At 42.4% G+C, this 14,554-nt stretch overlaps 1 protein-coding gene across 5 annotated transcripts in view; it reads left to right on the forward strand.

Moving 5' to 3' along the window:
* The first annotated feature begins 10,543 nt into the window (after positions 1-10,543).
* prrc2b (proline-rich coiled-coil 2B) overlaps positions 10,544-14,554 on the forward strand; it is a 50,413-nt gene continuing 46,402 nt past the window's right edge. For all 5 annotated transcript variants that reach the window (XM_016469060.1, XM_016469063.1, XM_016469062.1 and 2 more), the window contains exon 1: positions 10,544-10,718. The gene's annotated coding sequence lies outside the window, so the exon portion shown is untranslated. The remainder of the gene's footprint in view (positions 10,719-14,554) is intronic.

The raw sequence follows: 14,554 nt of genomic DNA on the forward strand, positions 1-14,554 counted from the left end.
ATTCAAGGGCATTGTGAAAGACACATAGCACTATCAGGCGGCAAGTGGGGCAGCTAGAAAAAGTTTTGGGGTCCTGAACATTCTGCGGTGAGCAAGAAAGAGAGACATGCCATGTTTGTGCTCTGTTTTGTTTTCGCTTGTTTTGTTTATTAAAGATGAACCTGATCTTCATTTCATTACGCTTGTCTATAGTCTTGTATTTCAAGTGTGCAACACTGCTCACATAGTCCTGTTGGATGTTTATTTATTCATTTTAAAGTTCTATTCAACATGCGACCAACACTTAAACTTGATAAAATTTTGATATCCTCACTACTCCTACTTCTCGCTGCATTTTATAAAGATGACATCCTGTGTTTCCCGTGTCCCATTTTTGTTGCCACTCCTTAACGATATATGTTTTAATTATTGCTTTTGCTTCAAATTTGATGTTCGATTTCTGAACAAATTGTTCTTTGAGTCTGTTCATAGGAAGTAACCGAACTGAATTGAACTTTAGTTCCAGGCTGATGACTACTCACACGGTGAGGATCACAGTCCGAGGATCGTTTGAACTCACAATGAGCTCACATACTACTCATAATAAATAAACTTAGAATAAATAAACAGGTCCACATTTTTTTGTATTTATACAGTATATTCTAGATAGATGTACAATACGTACAAATAGACATACAATAACATGTACAAATAAAAGTACATATTTGCAAATATGTATGTACCTATGTATACACAATATGTATAAATGCAAAATGTACTTATATAGAAAATGTAGATGAAGTTTGTGGTATCCTTGAGCATGACCTGCTCTGCTATTTACATGGAGATTGTTGACATACACATACTGTACAGTACAATGTCCTGTAGAGGGAACAGACAACAGACATAATGGACCCTTTTTTACAAGACTGTGATGACGTGTCTAACGGTCATCAGCATCGTAAATCCTCGAAAGTTTTCATATTTGTATTTTTTTTTAAATGTATGTACATTTATAACACTATTCTTTGTATTATATTACCTTTGCATCAAATTACAAAAAAATAGTTAATGCTAATGTGAGGGTGTTTCTAATGCAGCGTAGGGACGGTAAATTTGACATTGTTCTCTCTTCTGACTGCCGTTATCAGTCTCTCAAATTTTTCTTTTATTGAAAGTCATAAAAACACTGTCGTGGAGTTTTTCTTTTGCTATTTGAGCAAATGGGAATGCAAAAATATATATTTGTGGTACTCTCCCATTCACTGCTCTTTAAGTTAACCCAACTATGATGACTTCCGCTGCCGAGAAACCCAGAAATTCGAAAAAGGTCCATCAGATTTTAATGAGTGGGAAGGAGGGAAAAAGCCATTTCTATCATTATTTACATAGTACACAAGACAGAGTTACATTTTTTTGAATAAAGATTAAAGTAAGAGACAGGAAAGGCTTCAGTGGGGGCCTGGTGTCAAAACAGCATGATTTGTTAAATGCTGTTCTATGTTTTCTGGTTGCTGGTGCTCCCTTTGGGGACCCGTCAGGGATGACGAATTCTTCAGGGGACTTGGCAGGCAGGTTCTCCCTGTGAGGAATCAGCAGGCACAGGTACTTCCTATGGCATCCAGCCAGGGACAGTGGTTATTATTATTATTAGTAGTAGTAGTTCTTTATTTCAGACCCTTAGGTCCATATCATAAAAATAAGAGAAAAAAAAAAAAAAAAAGAAAATTACATACAAACATGCATTTACATACAACGAGCACTATTTAGAAACATACACACTTGAATGCCAATGCTTCCAGAACAGGGAGGAATACCTTGTGTCACTTAATGTAGGATCATTTATGGCCATTATGATTGTATTTCTTGAATCACAGTCTACAGATGAAACTATACATATAATTCCTTAACACAGCATGCAAAGTAGGAAAATCATTATATACAAACAATTGGCTTGCACTTATCCACCTTGGGAGCTTAAGCATAATTCTTAATGCATCATTAAATGCAACCTGAAGCTTTTTCATTTTAGCTTTACTAAAAGTACACCATAAATGTGACATAAAATGAAGGACAATAAGGCTCTAAAAAGAGCTATATTGACATCATCAGTACACATGTAGAATTTACGAGCCAACATATTTGCATGTTCGTATAACTTGCAGCACTGGCTCTGCATATCATCATCATCATCGTTTAAATAATCTCTAATGATGTGACCCAGATATTTTATTTTATTTACCACCTTTAATACTTGGTCACCTAAATAAAAATAGGTTAAATTTTGCTTACAATCCTCTCTGGTTTTAACAATCATAACCACACTCTTTTTAGTATTAAAATTTATATTATATTATCCGGGACTCTACATTTTGCCCTCAGTAGGGGCCTGTTGGTTACTGGTGCTTATTTTGGGGACCTGTCAGTGATGAAGACTTCTTCAAGGGACCTGGCAGGCACAGGTGCTCGCTGTGGGGAATGTATGCACAGGCTCTTCCCAGCGGGGACTTGTGCTCCTTTTGGAGTCTTAAAGGGTTAGTTCACCCCAAAATGAAAATTCTGTCATTAATTACTCACCCTCATGTCGTTCCAAACCTGTAAGACCTTCGTTCATCTTCGGAACACAAATTAAGATATTTTTGATTAAATGTGAGAGCTCTCAGACCCTGCATAGTAATGTGTAAATGTGTAATGTGGCCAGGTCCAGAAACGTAGTAAGGACATCAGTAAAACAGTCCATGTGATATCAGTGGCTCAACTTCAAGCTACAAGAATACTCTTTGAGCGCAAAGAAAACAAAAATAACATTATTTATTTAACAATTCTTCTCCCCCAAGTTACGTCTTCCGCCATTTTGGAGAGTACTGTAAGAAATTATAGTCTGCCTCGACCAAACTTCCACTCCAAGTAGACTATTCTCCTTTCTCTACAAAGAGCTTAATTATCATAGAGATAATTCTTTCCGATCTCAATAATCACATGGACTGTTTTACCGATGTCCTTACTACGTTTCTGGACCTTGGAACATTACAGTTGCATGGCTGTCTATGCAGGGTTTGAGAGCTCTCACATTTCATCAAAAATATCTTAATTTGTGTTCCGAAGATGAACGAAGGTCTTACGGGTTTGAAACGACATGAGGGTGAGTAATTAATGACATAATTTTCATTTTGGGGTGAACTAACCCTTTAAGGGCAAAAGTGTCAGATGCTGTCATATATTTTCCAATGTCCTCCATTTTCCCCTCAGTGGGGCCTGGTGGTCGCAGGTGCTGCCTGTGGTGACCTGTCAAAGATGAGTTCTCCCTCATGGCATCCCGGCAGACATAGGTTCTTCTGGCAGGTACCCGGCAGGCACTTGTGCTCCACTGGGGTTCCAGCAGGCACAAGTGTCTTTTAGGAGCCTTAAGGACAAAAGTGTCAAAATGGCATGCATTGTCGGTGTCCTTCATTTTCCCCTCAGTGGTCGCAGGTGCTGTCTGCAGTGACCTGTCAGAGACGAGTTCTCCCTCAGAGGACCTGGCAGGTGCAAGTGCTCCCTTTGAGGAAGTAACGGCACAGGTTCTCCTCATGGCATTTTGGCATGCACAGGCTTTTCCGATGGGTACCCAGCAGACACTGGTGGTCCCTTTTGGCGCCTTAGGAGCAAAGGTGTCAACACAGCATTCCCTGTCAAATGCTGTCTTATATTTCATGGGATCCTACGTTTTCCCCTGAGTGAGGGCCTGGTGGTCGCAGGTGCTCTCTTTAAGGACCCATTAAGGATGACCTCTTCCTCAGGGGACTTGGCAGGCACAGGTGCTCCCTGTGGGGAATCAGCAGGCTCAGGTATTTCCCATTGCATCCCGGCAGTCATAGGCTTCTCCCCCAGAGGAGAACTTTTTGGAGTCCCGTCTGGTGTCAGGATGGCGTGCCTTGTCAGATGCTGTCTTATATTATCTGGGATCCAACTGTCTCATCGGGAGTGAGCTTTCCCATGGCGGACCTGGCATGCACTGGCTCTTCCTGTTGGGACCTGGTGGGAACGGGTGCTCCCTCAGAGGACCTGGCAGGCACAGACTTTTTCTGTTGGGATCCATTGGGATTGGGTGTCCTTTCAGGGAACCTGGAAAGCACAGGCTCTCTTGTTGGGAAACAGTAGGTACAGGTGCACCCTCAGAGGATCTGGTAGGCACAGGCTATTTTTGTTGAGGCCCAGTGGGAATGGGTGCTACCTCAGGAGACCTGGCAGGAACTGGCTCTTTCTGTTGGGACCTGTTGGGAACAGGTGCTTTCTCAGAGGACCTGGCAGGCACAGACTTTTTCTGTTGGGACCCTTTGGGATTGAGTGCTATCCCAGAGGACCTGACATGAACAGGCTTTTCTGGTTGGGACCAAGTGGGAACAGCTTCTCTCTCAAGAGGACCTGGGAAGCAAAGGCTCTTCTTGTTGAGACCCAGTGGGAATGGGTGCTACCTCAAGAGACCTGGCAGGCACAAGCTCTTTCTGTTGGGACCCACTGGGAACAGGTGCTCCCTCAAAGGACCTTTATAAGCTACTTTATTCACTTTAAACATAGGAAGCTTTAGGGGTGTGCCATATCATACCGTCCACGATAATACCGATATAAATTTTTACATGATAAAAAAGTGTCATATCGTGATATCAATGATATAGCGACGCAATGACGTATGGTGGATATACGTTCCCTAGCGCGCACAACAACACCACCACAAACACAATAGGTGTGTTCAACTTGAAGCAGCGCTGCGCAGACTGATCAGTGTATGACATCAAAGTATTGCGACTGTTCCGAAGTTTGAATAATGCCTCTGAAACGAGGTGGTTTGCGAGCGAACTGAAGTGAGTAGCCTCATTCTACAGGGCTGAAGCACAGAGGCAGGAAGTGGCGAATGACTTGCGACTAGGGGTGTGCCATATCCACCATCCACGATAATACCGGTATACATTTTTACATGATAAAAAATCATATCGCGTCATATAGCGATATCAATGATATAGCGACGCAATGACATATGACGCATTTACATTCCCTAGCGCGCACAACAACAACACCACAAACCCAATAGGTGTGTTCGACTTGAAGCAGCGCTGCGCAGACTGATTGGTGTATGACATCAAAGTATTGCGAGAGCGATTCTAGAGCATGTTTGACTCTTACCTTCAAAAATAGGCGAGGCGCATATCTTTAGCGAAGCGGCACGGAGAGACGCTTCTGAAACAATGAGAAGAAAACCATCTAGTCTCGTTACTTCTATCCTTCTACTTTAATTTCTTTTCTTTTCCATTGAGAATTTCGTGTTCTGAGTTAAGTTTTGTCTCCGAGTTTACCTCGAGTCTGTGACCGCCTCAAAACTTCAACCAGCCCACAACTCCTGCAACTTGTGTGAATGTGTGTGCATGTGTTTATGTGTTAGACTAGTTTATATGTCTCAGATTTATCCAATAAAGCCTTATTTATATTGAAAAGAGAAGTATCTTGTGTTTTGTGCTTACAAGTTAATGTCTTAAACTGCCAATCTTCTTACTGTGCTAATAAATAGTGTTTTCACTATACTTTGGATATTGATATCCATTGCAGAATTTATGTTATGCAGCTCGTTTAATGAATCACTGGCCGACTCAGTGGTCAGCTATAAAACAGTGATTCTGTCCAAATTCCCTATAAAATCATAAATGATTCCCTTTGAGCTAAATTGACCTGTTTCCCTTACATTGGTCTCCTTATTTATACTCCCTGTTCTGTTCAGTCGTGGCTGGGTATTTTGCTTTACCATTGTCTGTGCTACGTTTGCTCCTGCAATTCTCCTGTGTGTATTCCTTCTGGATTTATAATTAAAAGACTATTTTTGGATAATACTCGTGCGCTTTAAATAGCACAACACGTGACAGAATAACCAGCCAAGAAGTGAGTATTTGCGGTTGTAACAAAGTTCGTAGTTTGGGGAAGAAGGAGGCGGGAACCGGCGAACATAATTTAATAACAAAATAAACACAAAACTGAAAATAGAAAACACAAACAGAACCAAAACAATATAAATAGTCCAGGCCTGGTCCTCTCTCGTCCTTTACTGTCGTCGCTCCTCCTTTTATACTTCCGGAGCTCCTCCGTGGGACTCGAGACCGGTGTGTGTCGCAGGTGTTGCTCATTATCATTAACTCCACCGGCCTCGCTCTGTTCCCATGGCTCTCGGCCCCGCCCCACTTGTCACATACCCCCATCGCCCCTCGCAGGCCGGTGGGTAATCTCGAGACTGCGCTCTACTCCCCCCTCCCCCCTCTCTAGTGGGGAGCCGATCATGGCGGCCGCGGCGTACCTGGGGGTAAGGACAGACGAGGAGAGAGAAAAGGAGATGGAAGGATGAGGAGAGACAGAGACAAGAGAGGGGAGAGAGGAAAAGAAAAAAAATTCTCGGTCCGGTTTCCGGACACACTGCTGCTTGGTCCTCAACCAGCTGAGAGGCTCTCACTTGCGGTGCCATGCGATGTTACTGGACATCTTTGGTGGATGACCCGGCGCTCCTCCGCCTCCTGGCGGACGGCGATGGCTCTTCCAGTCGAGGGCAGCCGGCAGCGAATCCCCCGTTCCCTGCTCCTCCCCAATCATAGCGGACGGCAGCAGGCTCCGGCCTCTTGGCGAACGGCGCCGACTCCTCCGCTCCCTCACGGACGGCAGTCACCCCTCCTCGACCCAGGAACATGGCAGCGAGCACTCCGTCCCACCTCGTCTTCCTTCGTTCCAGCACCACTGCCTCGGGCAGCCACCGGCGGTCTCCGCTTCTTCCTGCTGCCTGATCTCCTCAGCACCACGACCCCCCTCAGCAGCAAGGACTCTCTGACAGTGTGTCCCTCCTTCCTCCCAGGTTTCGGCACCAATGTAACAAAGTTCGTAGTTCGGGGAAGAAGGAGGCGGGAACCGGTGAACCTTTAAACATAATTTAATAACAAAATAAACACAACTGAAAATAGCGTGACAGCCCCTCACGGACGACTGCCGCACACAAACAGAACCAAAATAACATAAATAGTCCAGGCCTGGTCCTCTCTCGTCCTTTACTGTCGTCGCTCCTCCTTTTATCCTTCTGGAGCTCCTCCATGGGACTCGAGACCGGTGTGGCGCAGGTGTCACTCATTATCATTAACTCCACCGGCCTCGCTCCGTTCCCACGGCTCTCGGCCCCACCCCACTCGTCACAGCGGTGTTTTCTTTCTTTTATTTTTTTCTTGCCATGGACCTGCCCGCCCCTTAGCTGCTCTGCCTGGAGCTGAAGGACCGTTTGCTGGAGGACCATACAAAGGACTTATTAGAACTGGCGTGCCTTACACACTTTCCTGACTGCTCGCTTTGTGTTTTTTTGCCACACCAGCCTCAATGAGCAGTCTAAGGCACATCACCCAGCAAACAGTCCCAGAGAGGACTTCGCTGCTTTCGTGGAGTGGGTACTGATGAACAACAATTCGCCGTTCACTGTCGGCCAAGCGGAGAACATCACCAGCACCACTCCCATTCAAGCCGGCCCCCATCCACGAGGGAGTTTTAGTGGAGATCGACCCACGCACACTCCAGCTGCTAAGGGTGAGCTGCAACTGGCCTCTGGAAACTATTTAGAGGAACTGATGGACATCTTTGATGTGGATTTAATTGACTGGTTTAGGGAGGTAATAGCCAATTCTCCTTAGTTTCCTATGTCTCCTGAGTCTCCGCTGGTTCTGCCCAGCCCTGAATCTCCTGAGCTTCCTGTGTCTCCCAAGTTCCCACCCAGCCTCACTTTCCTGCCTCCTCTCCTAAAACCAGCCAGTTCCTCAGCTCTGTCTCCGCTGGTTCCTGTCAGTCCATTAGCTCACCCTTAGTCAGCACCATCCGGGCACTTTGATTCACCTCGGGCCTTCCAGTCTCCAGCTCTGCCTAGGCGTGAGGATCCCCTGTCTCTGCCTCCAGCCTTAGAGTCCCAGACTCCACCTTGGTACTCCGACCCATCGGCTCCGCCTTGGCTCCTTGCTCCCTCGTCTCCACCGGGCTCCCTTGTCCCCCTGGCTCTGCCTTGGTCACTCGTCAACCTTCCTCCGCCACGGGATTCCACTCCTCCAGCTTTGCCTCTTCCCTCCATCCCTCTGGCTCCTTCCCTCCGCCTCCACCATTGTCCTCAGTCACTCCAGCTCTGCCATGGTCTTCTGGGTCCCTGTCTCCACCTCGCTCACATGAGCCGTCAGCTCCGCCTTGACCCTTCGGACCTCTGGTGTCACCCTGGCTCTCCGTCTGCTCGGCTCCAGCGGCTCCATCTCCATCGCCCGTCCCCATGGTGTCATCAAGGCCTTCTCCACCATGGCTCCTCCCTCCCTCGACTCCACCATGGGCCTCAGTCCTGGCTGTTCTCTGGACCTCCACCTGGCTCATCCTTCTCCTGGCTCCTCCCAATGTCAGCTCCACCCTGGTCTCTCCATCCACCTTTTCCCCTGGTTCCCTGTCCTGCATGTCCTCCGCGTCCTCCTCCAGAGCCCCCTCCCTCCCACCTAAGATGGGCTCTTTGTGGCGCGAGGACACGCCTTCTGGGAAGGGAGCTACTGTCACAGTTATGGACTTTTGGTTGTGTTTCTCTCTGTTCCTGTTCTCCTGCCTTGTTTAGTTCTGTTTCCCTAGTTTCTGATCAGTTTTGATTTGTTTCTTTGGTTACTTATGATTTGCAGCTGTCAGTCATTAATTAGTCTCCTTATTTATACTCCTGTTCTGTTCAGTCGTGGCCGGGTATTTTGCTTTACCATTGTGTGTGCTACGTTTGCTCCTCTTCTGTGTGTATTCCTTGTGGATTTATAATTAAAATACTTTTTTTTTATAATACTCCTTCGTTGATTTAAATAGCACAACACGTGACAACGGTACACTTACACGCACACTCACACAAACATGTGTGGCAATTTCTAAAGTTCTAGTAAATGCAATGTTTTTTTGTATGTCGGTTTAAATGGTTCACGTTGTTCAAAACTGTTTTTTTCTTTGTTCTTCAATGATGTTTATGCAACAATTGGATAGTGTGGATGTTATTTCAGCAAATTACCGATCATTGTTACATCTATCCCCAGCTAGTGTTATGACTCACCCCAGTAGTGGGGTAGATTGTAACAACAGAGCTCTTTGTATTTGACATTAACTGACATAGTCTGTGATTGTACAGTACACATCCAAGTGAGCTCTAATTATAGTAAAATAGTAAAAAAATAGAGATATGTGGCTACTATGTATCAAAATTTGAGATATCTAGCACAAACAGCCACTGAGTTACTGAGGCTCAAACAAAAATTGTTACAACCATCCCCGGTCTCCTCCTAAATGATCTAAATCCTATTACTTGTTTCGCTTCTGTTTCAGTTTTTATAACCATTTCTTACTATGTGTAAGTAAGTTGTTGTTTTTTAGCATGTGTGTTTGGCAGTGGTATTTTTTATGATTACTGATAAACTACTGTCATTTGATTTGTATTATTTGTATTTGTTATTTATTTTAATTTTAGTTACATTATGTCTGAATTTATTATGTCTGTATAGGTATTTTATTAAGTTTGTAGTTTGATTTAATTTGTGTTATTTTAATACTTCAACAAACTAAATGGAAATGAAATAATATATATATATTGAATTTATAAATGTGTATGTACATATACAGTATATATGTATGTGTGTGTGGTTGTACATACACATAATGTAGTTGTTTTTTTTGGTGTTTGGCTTAGTGTTATGTTAGAATCATTATTATACTCTTATACCTTTTGTTCTTTAATATTTTGAATTGTTTTTAGCTTTATTTTTTTGTTTTTCATTTAAATGTTAAGTTTTGAAATTTTGTTGTATGCATTTGTCACTTTTATTTAATCTCTTTATTTTTAAAATGTGTATAGGTAGTATTTATAAAGTTTTAGCTTTTAGTTTTGGATCTGTTTTTAGTTGTTTTAATACTACAATTGATTGCTTCTGTTGTCCTCAGTTGTAAGTCGCTTTGGATAAAAGCGTCTAATAAATGACTAAATAAATAGAATGAATATGTGTACATTTTTCTTATTTTCTTTAAAGATCATATTTTTTCCCCGTTTAGTACTGCCCTTAATAAGCTACATAGAATACTTGTTTCCCAGAAGACAAAATAAGCATAATTTACCCTGATCTCCCAGTTCAAAAAGTTTACACCCCTGGCTCTTGATATGTTGTGTTTCCTTCTTTGAGCATCAGCAAATGTTTTCATATAATAGTTGTGCTTGAGTCCATCAGTCATCCTCAGTGCGCAAAGATTGAACCCAAAATCATAGAGGTAGATTCACATATGCAGAAGATGCTGGAAAAATGACAAATAAGGACATAATGAATAACTTTAACAAAACAAAAACAGAAATTGATCATAACGGCACGCAGTATTAAGAATTAAGCATTTGTAAACTTTGTGTCATCTGGGTTTATATTTTGTCATGGGGACTATATGTAAACATCTGCCAAGTGAAATAGGTTATTCGGAGAAGTACTAAAAAACATGTTTGTATGAATCTGTGCGTCTCTGTCCATCGTTCATTCTGTGGTACGCCAGTGACGTCATATCCGCTCTGGGCGGCAGCAGCAGCTTCATTCTCAGGCCGGGAAATTGACAACAAGCGAACAGAGAAAAACAGAGAGAAATCTGCATCCATCCTGCCGAGTTACTCTATCCGGTGGAAATATATCGATATATGTGATCTGAAGCAACAGTCATACGTTCAATCGGTGAGTTATTAGCGCGCTGTGTGCGGCTGTTCGCGGGTTTGGGGCCGGTTTGTCGCAGGATGTCTCAGTGTTTGTGTCGCTTTGTTCTGGGCAGCAGCCATTTTTAATCGCCTCACACATCAACAAGTCCACACAAACCCCTCATTAACGCATTGATTTACTCATTATACCAGCCGATGTTAATTAAACACCCGTGCTGCTGCTTGTTGTCTCGGGTTGAAGCTCTTTTCTCGGTTCTGGTGGAATTTATACAGCAGAAGCGGCTCGAGGCTAATGTCAGTAGCATTGCTAAAGCACCCAGAGAAATATCTGTGAAAATGTCGTACAATATATGACATTTGGATATTAATCAGCGGTCATGCTAATATTTACAGCCTCTAGTGTGTGATCGTGTTGATCTCATGTGTGTGAAATGAGCGGTTTGTTCAATAATCAGGCTGAAGAGCTTCTGTTTACATCTCATGCTAACTGTACATTCACAGACCTTATTCGTCCATGAGTTCGTGTTTGAATTAAGATTTAATGTTAGAAATACAACGTTTTTACTCTGTCTAATACCAGGTTATATATTAAAGACTCGCTTTAATCAGTTATCGTTGACAGATTTGATAGCTTCATTTGGCCTGGCATCAATATGTTTCATTTTACTCTAATAAATCACAATCATGTTCTTATAATCACATTTAAGATCTTACTGTTAATGTGTCAGTATTTCTCAGGTTGGCTCTGATGATGATGGTTCTTTACAAGTGTGTGAGCAGTGCATCATTGTGGAAATATAAAGCTTTGTAAGTGTTGACACTTTAATATTTAAAGGTTACACATCATTTTAAGGTGTTCTTGTTACAATTTTACTAAGTAATATTAACAACATGCACTTACTAAAGGGTTAGAATTTAGTTCAGTGTTAGTTGCATGTGATTATGCATAATTTACTTTTATTAAAACAGGTAACTTGTTACAGACACTGTAAAAAAAAAAAAAAGTGTTACCTTTTTATTAAAGGTATAGTTGGTAGGACTGTGCAATTAATCGCATGCGATTGTCATGAGCATCTTGTCAGTAAAAGCCGGTTCCGTGATTGGTAGTAAATCGCCATCACCTGCTTTCAGATGGAGTGGCATTTAATACACAGAGCCGTAGTTCACTGACAAGCTAGGCAATATCGCGTTCATAATCGAATGCGATTCATCTGCGATTATGAATGCGATATTGCCTAATTGTCAGTGAACTACGGCTCTGTGTAGTGAATGCCGCTCCATTTGAAAGCAGGTACAAGATATTTTTAATGAAACCTGAAAAATCTCTGTTCCTCAATTGAAAGTCCATGTAACCAAAACTTTGACACTTTATAAAGTTCATAAAGACATTGTAAACTTAATATGAATGAAGTGATTTAATCTTCTGAAGAGACACAATCGCTTTATATGAATAGATTTAATGTACACTCTTAAAAATAAAGGTGCTTCAAAAGGTTCTTCAAGCGATGCCATAGAAGAACCATTTTTGGTTCCACAAAGAAGCATTCAGTCAAAGGTTCTTTAAAGATCCATCTCTTTCTTACCTTTTTATAATCTGAAGAACCTTCTTTCGCCACAAAGAACGTTTTGTGAAACAGAAAGGTTCTTCAGATGTTAAAGGTTCTTTATGGAACCATTTAGACAAAAAGGTTCTTCTATGGCATCGTGAAGCACCTTTATTTTTAAGAGTGTAGACTCTTATCCACCTATAAACATTGATCTCCACATATACAGTGAGCTCATCAGATATGGGAAACGGAAACTCAGACATAATTTCTGAATCCTTGATCTCATTGGTTCTCGCATGTTAAGCATGTTTGAGCTTCCGTTTAGCATACTTGATGTGCATACCTTAAATTGTCTTGTTGAGCTTTTTGAAGCATGAATGTTTCGTTTGAATGTGTGTGCAGAGCTCATGTACTGTCACTGTCGCCGGTATTGTTCGTCCAGCAGCGAGTCGTAGTGTTTGTCCTCATTGGCTGCATTTACACTGGCACAATAAATCCGATTTTTTTGCTCACATCTGACAGATCGGAATTTGTTGCACAAGTGTAAACACAAAAATCTGCACGATCTGATTTTTTTATTTTTTTTTGCATCCGATCTGAGCCACTTCCAAATGTGTCTTTAAAATCTGATACATATCCGATATCTGCACATCCAACCTACGTCTAAACACACATATCTGATTCCCTGCAGAACTCCCATTGCGAGGCCACCCTACGTTTAAAAAAATATAAATTAGAAGAGTTCTAAACTAATGCGCTGTCTTCACTGTAGCTCACTCACACACGTTTAGTCACTAGATCACGCTGCGCGTGCACACAGTCATTCTTTTTATAACGCTCAGACAAACATTTTAGCGCTGCCCCGCAATTTTATCTGAGGGTGAGCAACATTATCTTTCTCAACAAGGAGCTGGTAACATCGTCATTTCTAAAGCAATTAAAGCCACAGCTTCACTGTTAATAGAGAAACGCGGCAAAACGGTGGTAATTCATACATACACAACCTTTCTCTCTCTCGTAAACAGACACTTGATGAATTACACTTTTCTGAGAATAGAATATCGAAGTGGAGATCGCTAAACTGCAAGCTAGCCGGTGTTTTCAGAAAGCAAGCACGTTTATCCACAGTGAAGAGAGCGCGCGTACACATGGTTGCCAGGTTGACAAAGATAAGTAACACTAATTCCGTATTGCACAAGTGTGAAGATCTGTTTCGGGGATTATGTCTCTTTATATCAGGCAACCCCGGTTGTGTTCCTCTGCGGCCAGATTAAACGTTGTTGTAGCCTATATACTATGCTCCATTTGTTTTTTTGTTTTTTTTTAGAAACCTCTCACTTTTCTACTCCATTTTAAATGGTGTTCTTTTATTCAAATTAAGCGCGGTCCACTGCTGCGCACGTGCCACAATATCGATACAGAGACAGCTGTATCGATACTCGTATCGTCAAATCTCTGTGATGATACACCGTCGTATTGATGTATCGAACACAGCACTAGTGTGCTGTATGTGCTCGCATTTTATTTATATGGAAACTTTATTTAGGTAAGAAATTGTACATTCAGGAGCTGGTTTTCAACTGCTGCCCCGTGAATTTTATAAATACAACAGCTAAAAACTACATTATATTTCTCTGCAATGAGGTGATAACTTTTTTTGCAGTTTTTGCAATTAAACCAACAAGCTCCACTTGTTCACGTTCAAAATCATGTGCTGCGCTGCTTTGTGTTCTGCCGTTACCGGCAAGTAGATATAACTGCAGACCGGAGATCTCCAAAATGGGGCGTGAACTCCAAAAGTGGGCAGAACCTCCAAAATGGGGCGGGGTCTCCTCGCGCAAAGACTTTCACCATTGGCTCTGGCTCCAGCCAGTTGTTATTGACTTACATTACAAATACATATTACAAATACAAAATAAAACTTTATAAATTAAACATTGTTTCTAATTCATCTAAAATAAAATATGCTAAATATTCTCTGTTTTAGAGCAGAGCCCAAACCTCGTGGACAGTGGTGTTTGGACTGGAGTTTGAACCTCTGCTTAATGATATAAATGGGAATCACCCACGAGCTCTCCTGCGAGCCGTCCCAGCGCAGCACAGAGGAAAGATTTTACTCTATCGATTTGTTCTAAGCAGCGGGGCCGTCCCGGGGCTCGAAATTCGCAGGGTAGGAGGGGGTAGTGACGCTGGGTGTAACTAAAAAGGTGCCATTGTCCGGTGAGGTCCGGTTGGGAAGTTACGGAACAATCCCATATCGTATAATCTTATTAACTGTTTATCTCCTGAACTGCATCTTTCTTTACCA

Source organism: Sinocyclocheilus anshuiensis, unplaced genomic scaffold (genome assembly GCF_001515605.1).
Source record: "Sinocyclocheilus anshuiensis isolate Anshui unplaced genomic scaffold, SAMN03320099.WGS_v1.1 scaffold1045, whole genome shotgun sequence".
Taxonomy (NCBI): Eukaryota; Metazoa; Chordata; class Actinopteri; order Cypriniformes; family Cyprinidae; genus Sinocyclocheilus; species Sinocyclocheilus anshuiensis.